Below are 7377 nucleotides of genomic sequence, written 5' to 3' on the forward strand. Positions count from 1 at the left end.
AGGACGCACTGGCTAAAACCCCTTCTTACTGCCAGCCATAAAGGTGCCTCTCAGCTGGGAGCACGAGAAGGACAAGTAAGCCAAAACAGCAGAATGCAGCAAAAACCATAAAACCACACATGAAATGTAAAGAGTGGATTTATTGTCATTATCTCGCAAACCAGGGGATCTCTGATACAGCACCTAGGCAGAAGCACAGAAGCAAAGCAGGAATGCAGACACCACAGAGCTCAGTCCCTGCTAGAGAAAGAGTGCCAGCTACTGAACTTGGTTCTTTCACCTGGGTACATACGATGTTCACCCAGACATAACATTCCACTGTGCCTTGGTCCTTCCCGCAGCAGGGCAGGAATCACAGGCATGTTTGACAGATTGCCTTGGAGTCTGTCAATCACAGACCTATGTTATCTAAACACAGATGTTCTGCTTGTTGAGCACACAAGACTAAACAATGATTAGTATGCTACATGTCTTTTTTGACACCCCAGCTGCAAGTCACTTGAGCGTGTTTGCAACCCTCCTTGTCAATCTTCCATTATTATGTGACCATTATATGTGACCATCCAACAGCACCCAGCATGTCTCCTGCCCTGAAAGACTGTTATGGACAGATGGAGCCCAAAGTCGTGGGCTAAGTGAACTCAATGAACATTTTAGAGGAATGGCCCACAGAGTAAGGAATGATATCTCTGTGTGTAAATCAAAAGACAGGAAAAGATTTATTGGGAAGGGTTGGATCTGAGTGGGATGTAGATGGTCTAAAAGAAGAATTGGATACTGTCCTGGTTTCAGCTGTGTGCCATTCACCATATCTTTCCCTTGACCATCCTTGTACCCTCCCATGCAAACAGCCCATCTCTATTTACCCTTTCCTCCCTGGCCCTACTGTGGCTTCCTTTGCACCTTCATTTGGCATTTCCAAGCTTGTTACCATGGCAATTCCTCCCTTGGTCATCAATTCCATTGAACAGGTACCGCCTTCTTTTATCAGTAGTGTCCTGCAATTCTTCATGCTGCTGTCTCATCAGCGGCACCACAAATGTGGTACGCACAAATCAAAAGCTGTCAAAATCGAGCTTCACTCCAGGGAGACCTTCAAAATCTCTGGGATTTGGCAGTAGAAGCCTGATGAATTTTTACAAGAAGTTGGAAGTCATTTTTTGTGGGGGAGAATAACTCAGAAAAATGTGGGCAGGTGGGCACCTGAACAGCTCAGGAGTCGCAATGAGGAGAAGGGCCTGGGCATTCCAAGAGATGCCGGATGAGCAAGTGGCGCATGCTCCAAGTGAAGAAGCCCAACAGCATACAGGACTGCATTAGGAGGAGTGTGGCCACACAGACAAGACAGTTATCACCCACTTGACTCACTCACACTGGTGTAGCCACATCTGGAGTAGTGTGCCTGTATGTGGGGCTCCGGGTTTACAGCCTCTGTTGGAGAGGCTGAGGGAGCTGGGATTCTTTAGTCTTGTGAAGGCTGAGGGCGCTGAAGTAGAAGCCTGCATCTGCCTGAAGGGTTGTTTCCGAAATGATGGAGCTTTTCCTGGTAGTGAGAAGGGAAGGAAACCTTCCCAAAATGCTGCTTGGAAGGTTCAGACTAGAGGTGAAGAAAAAGCAGTCTCCCTCAAAGGGTATCCTTGCTGTGAAAGAGGTCACCCAGAAGGACTCTGGATCCTCCCATGGATTTGAAATTCAAGGCAAAACCAGTGAGAGTGGAGAGACATCAGTGAAGTTATGGAAATGCTGGTGTGAGTGCTAGGTGGGAAGCAAAGATGTGTGACTACAGGCTGAAGGGCAAGAAATGCAGGCATGGGACAGAGTAGGACAATCTGCAGTAGAGATGGCTAAGGACTCTGATGGGGCAAAAAGTTTCAACAAGACCGAGGCCTTTGTCCCCTTTGCCATGGCAATTACCTCTATCACCGATTCCTACCAGGAGAAACTTTCTTTTGAGGCTCTAAGCGGTGTTTCATCCTCGCGTCTTCTTAGGGAGGCTGAGAGGTTTTGCAGATTTTTCCTACACTTGTCATTTCTCACCCACACATTCAGCTGTCCCCAAGAAGAGCCCTGAGCCATGTGTGAGGGGCAGGGTCTGCCTTCCCAGGGCCTGGGGCTCAGCCCTTGGCCTTTCTGCTTCATAAAGCAGGCCAAGGGTTTTCTCAGCATTGCAGCCACCTGCACAGTGCCTCTGCCTACCTGCAATCGTGGCCTCCAATTCTCTGCTCTAAGGAGTCCCTGGGGAGGCTTTGTCAGTAATGGACCGCAGTGGGGCCAGTCAATGCTTCCAGGTACTTTCAGTTTTACTTCTGCCTTCCTGAGCATTTGTTTGGATTTCCTCTCAGCATCTGAGGTTCATGGACTCAACACCAAATACCCCATGGGAGTCATTAAAATACAGAAAGTGCTAAGCTAACAAGCTCCTGTAAATTTCTTCAATTCTTCAAGACTAGCAGGAGCTTTTTCACAGTATAGATAAGGAGGAAGATGTTATCCTGTGCCTAATAAAAATATTGTTTTTATTTTAAGGGATATTTTTAAGTGCTCTTCAGTTTACAGAATTAGTGGTAGAAACATTGTTCAAGTGATATTGTTCCAGGGTGTCTTCTCAGGAGGGCTGGACAGGTCAGAGAAGCAGTCCCTTGCCATCTGACACTCTATGGACAACTTTGCTTCTCACCTCCCCAACCTCAACATTTCTCTCATCGGCCACCTGGGACTTGTGTCACTGCTCTTTGCGTCAGACTCCTTCACACGTCTCTGCAACTGGTTGTTACATCTCCGTTGCACCATCTCCCACCTTCTCTCCACAGAGAGCTGACTGTACACACGAACAGCAGGAGTTTTCCTATTTGCAAGAAAAATAATTAAAACATAATCAAGTTCCATAAAAAAAACACTCTCTGCAATTACATGGCAATTACAATCTACATCTAATGAGGTTGCCTTCCTATAAGACATAATCCTATGAGAAATATTGTAGCTAGGTAGAGGAAAAAAAATAGTCATAAACATAATTAGAGAGTTGGCAAAGGAGACAATCAGACTACTGAAAGGCAGGTAAACTTTTGACTCGCTGATGTCAAAACAGCAGCTCGGTAGGTGACAGGAATCTGAATGAACAAGGAGTAAAGGGAGGAGAAAACTGGAGAATAATGGAAAGGGCCTTTATCTAGGCAGCCTGCATCTGAAAAAAATACTTTAGAAATAGTGAAGACAGGTGAAAATATATGAAAGTTTTGAGAAATTCAAGACACCATTTAACAGGGAGAATAACGGTAATGAAGTTTTAGGGAGAGATTGACATTTCTTTGGAATATCCCTTTCAAAGCTTCCTGGCATTGGTCGAGGGCTCTTGTGAGTGAGGACAAGGCAATGTAGCGCCTGTTGTTGAAAGAGCTCAGAAAGTCAACCCAGGGAACCCCAGGCTGTACAAGGTCACTTTGGCATTTCTGTGCACCTAAAAAAGAACATGTCCAAAAGCAGACAGCATGGATTGATGATGGGGTGATCTTTTCCAACCTATGATTCTATGATTCTAAACAGGGGAGAGTGTTATCTTCTCAGCTCAGCATGGTGGGGGCCTATGGTCAGTATGAACACTGACCTGCAAACTCATGATGCCCCAAGGGGGGATGAGGCAGAAGAGCCCAGTGCCTGTCCTGTGCCAGCTCCTTGCCAGATGTGCCCTCCTACAGGTGTAACAGTTCTTCCTTACTCTGGCGGACGTTTGCCACCATCTCCTTGAGAAGATCAACCACAGGCCTGTGTGTGCCTCTGCACCCCTGTACAGAAAGAGCCCGTTTCACGGCATTTTGGGACCTGAGCACTCTGTCCCTGTGGGCTGGGTCCATTCTCTGCAGCAAAGCGGAATCCCCACTGTGCCCCAGATTTGTGGTTGCTCCTGAGGAGCTATGTGAGGAGGGTCACAGTGAGACCCCGACTCTCAGCATTGGTTCTCCATGCTGGTCAGAGCACAGCTGTGGAAAGCCTGTGGGCGAGCAGCCTTATTTCTCTGAGTATGGGCTCACCCTTCCCAGAGGCTGGGCACCCTGCACTGGAAGTCCATGTCTCACACCCCATTTTCGTTGCGGGTCTTCTTGCCAGGGGAGCAGCTGAGACAACATCTCGTGGCCCTCAGCGCCTGTGCATGGCTGTGGACAGGCTTGTTCCTCCCCAGTCGCACAAGCACACAGTGGATGAAGACAAGAAACACCCAAGGAACAAGAGGTGGGCCCTGGCTCTGCTCAAGCCAGTGGTGATGGTGGAACAGAAAGGACCTGGAAACAGGATCAGAGTAAGAAACATCATTCATCCAGCTGAGACTCCAACAGCCCTGCCCAGCCTCATCCAACTCAGACAGCCCAAGGGGTGCTTCCCTTGTGATATGGGATCTCCACCTGGAATCAAGACAATTGGAGACGCTTATCCCTGGAAAGCCACCAAAAGGACACCTGGGCTTGACCAGCACCCTTACGTCACGTCTCCCAGTGCGGCCAGAAAGGTTTCCTAACCCTGACTGGGCAGAGCAGGAGAGGACCAAGTGCTCCGGCTCCAGCTGTCTGAGGCTGGGGAGTCAGTGAAAAAGCACCCCTTGGAGATGCTGGGGATCGAACCCAGGACCTCCCACATGCAAAGCGGGTGCTCTTCCAGTGAGCTACATCCCCTTGACATCTGCTGGCAGAAGACACTCTCCTCCCATGACAAGTCTATGACAAGCACAGTCCTGTTGTCCTTGAGTGCCCAGGGACCCTCTGCAGAAAGCAGCACTTGAAGCCTTCAGAGACAGAGGAGGTTGGCACTGCCTGTCTGCTGCAGCCTGATCCTGGCACAGGGCTGCACTGCAGAGCTCTCCCCCTTCAACTTCTCTGCAGGGCCATGGGGCAGAAGGAGACTTTTGCTGCAGGTGCTGCTCCCACTCTCTGGCCCACTCCAGGGTGTTTCAATGGAGAGGAGCACACTCCTTCCCCCGAGCCTCCTCTGCCACCCAGGGCTACAGCCCTCTGTGTCACATCTGTCCCCAGCCCCAAAGCAGGAACAACGCAACAGGGTGAGGGAAACGCCCTTTTTGGGGTGAGGTGTCCCCAAGACAGATATCTTACACTCTCTCCTCCAGGTACCGGGCCTCCCTCTGCACCCCCCTGTGCCCCCCATCCGTGGCAGTGAGTTGAATAGCAGGCTTCCATCTCTGTGGGGCTGGGGCTGGGGATTGGGCTCAGGGACCTTCCCACTCCTGTAGCCCTGAGGACTTTTGAGACAGCAGAGCAGTTCCCTACGACAGCCCTGACTGGAACCTCTGTGGCAGGGTGGGTGAGTTTGGGTTGACCACATGCAGGGATGGAGTCCTTGTGGTCATACAACTGGGGTAGTTGCATTGCCCAGTGCCATAAAGTTTTCCCTGCTGGGCCCCTGCCTGGCAGAGACGATCTGGGGGAATCAGTGACCAGCAGAAGGTTGCAAGAGGAGAACCCAGTAGATTGTTGGAGCTCACGAGCAGCAAGAGGTTGAAATAAGAGAACCCAGCAGCTCTTTGAGCTCATGAGCAGCAAGAAGATGCAAGACGAGAACCCAGCATCTTGTTGGAGCTCATGAGCAGGTGTTTCTTCCTCTGGTCAAGGACTGATGGCTTGGAGGGGCTGTAGCTGGGCTGGGCAGTGCAGTCTGGTGGGGAGCAGGTTTGGGCAAGGAAACTGGGGAGAGTCGAGACACTTGTGCTGTGGGCCCTGAATGTGGTGCTGAGGGGATGGAGAACACAGAAACGTGTGCAATGTCATGTGCAGAGGAAGGTACATTTGGAGAGTAAAATGACGTCGAGTGTTTGGGCTGGGGCTGTACTGAAGACAGAGTGTGAGAGCTGATGACCTTCCTTGCTAGATCCCAGGCAAGCCACTGCTGGCATTTCTGTCCCATCTTGTGCCCTTGCCACAGGGAGGAACTGATGCTGAGGGATGTTCATGAGGGGCTCCAGAGGGATCCCCCTGTGCTGTGTATCTCCCTGCTGATGCTCAGAGAGGAGCACGTAGGTGTTTCGTCAGTTGTTGCAGCAAAGGGGCAAAGCAGGCCAAGAAACTCTGCTCAGGACAGCATGTCACTAAACACCACTGGTGCCCAGACACTGCAGTGGATGATCCTCAGCATGGTTTTGTCAGCTGTCCTGGACACATCAGAGGTCTCGCTGTGACAGACCTCTGGAGGAAGGATGCTGCCATTCAGGCCTCTGCTCCAGGGAATACCTGACCCTGAGACTGTGGAGGAGGTGGCATCTAGTCTGGGAATTGAGGACGAGGTGAAGGATGTGTGTGAGGAGGGAAGCAGGCTGTGCACCATTGAGAATGTCCAAGAGAGAAACAGAGTCTTTGCAGAGACCATGCAGTGGAGACATCCTGATCCCTGTGGAGATGGGAAGGAGGGACAGCTGCAGAGCACCCAAACAGAGCACTGAAAGGAGAATCCTGCCTAGGGGAAGGCTGAGGACTTGTGATGCACGATGAAGGCCCCTTCTAAGCTGCAGATCTGCAGCTAGAGATCGGTGACAGCGCGCTAGCAAGAGATGAAAGAGCAAGTGTGGCTGGGGCAGGCTGAAAGAGGCAGAAGGCCTATGCAAAAAATACAAGGGAGAAAAACATTACGGAAAACTGGCATTGAACCAGGAACCTTTAGACCTTTAGTCTAATGCTCATCCAGCTGAGCTGCTTAAGCCTTGCTCTGCTGAAATAGCCCTTCTCCCTGTGCCACCCATGGCAGCCCACAGGCTGAAACACACGAGCGCTCTGCAGGGGAAAAGCAGAGCTTCTCCCTGGGAAAAGCTGTGCCCAGACCCAGGCAGAGGGGACCTGCCCGCTCTATGACTCCATGGCCAGGTGGGCTCCAGTTTTGGGTGGATGCCAGCTTACACTGGGCACGTGTCACTCTGAGAGTGACAGAGCCCTGGAACAGGCTGCCCAGAGGGGTGGTGGAGCCTCCTTCTCTGGACATATTCAAGACCCGCCTGGACAAGGTCCTATACACCCTGCTGTAGGTGACCCTGCTTAGGCAAGGGGGTTGGACTAGATGACCCACAGAGGTCCCTTCCAACCCCTACCTTTCTGTGATTCTGTGCTTCTGTGGTGTTACTGTGGGTGGCCAAGGATATGCCCATTCTCCCTCTGGTCCTCAGATGATGCTCACAAAGGATGTGGGTGTTCTCAGAGTTTTTCCATCAGAGCTTGCAAACTCTTGCCCACATCTTCGACCCCCTCTGGCACCTCAGTCATCACAAAGAGTCTGTATGTGAGCACTTGAGTTCCCATTGAAGAAAGGTAAGGAGCTCAGAATTGGGGCTCACATACTGAAAACTCTTTCATGCATGCCCAAACTGAACCAAGAGGATTCTCAGCTTCT

General features: G+C 50.8%; 1 non-coding gene across 1 annotated transcript; it reads right to left on the reverse strand.

Annotated features, from left to right (window-relative positions):
* Positions 1-4592: 4592 nt before the first annotated feature.
* On the reverse strand, positions 4593-4664 carry TRNAA-UGC (transfer RNA alanine (anticodon UGC)). Its single transcript has one exon. It is a non-coding gene; the product is annotated as a tRNA-Ala (tRNA).
* Between the last annotated feature and the right edge of the window lie 2713 nt (positions 4665-7377).

This window comes from Opisthocomus hoazin, chromosome 15 (genome assembly GCF_030867145.1).
Source record: "Opisthocomus hoazin isolate bOpiHoa1 chromosome 15, bOpiHoa1.hap1, whole genome shotgun sequence".
In the NCBI taxonomy this organism is placed as follows: domain Eukaryota; kingdom Metazoa; phylum Chordata; class Aves; order Opisthocomiformes; family Opisthocomidae; genus Opisthocomus; species Opisthocomus hoazin.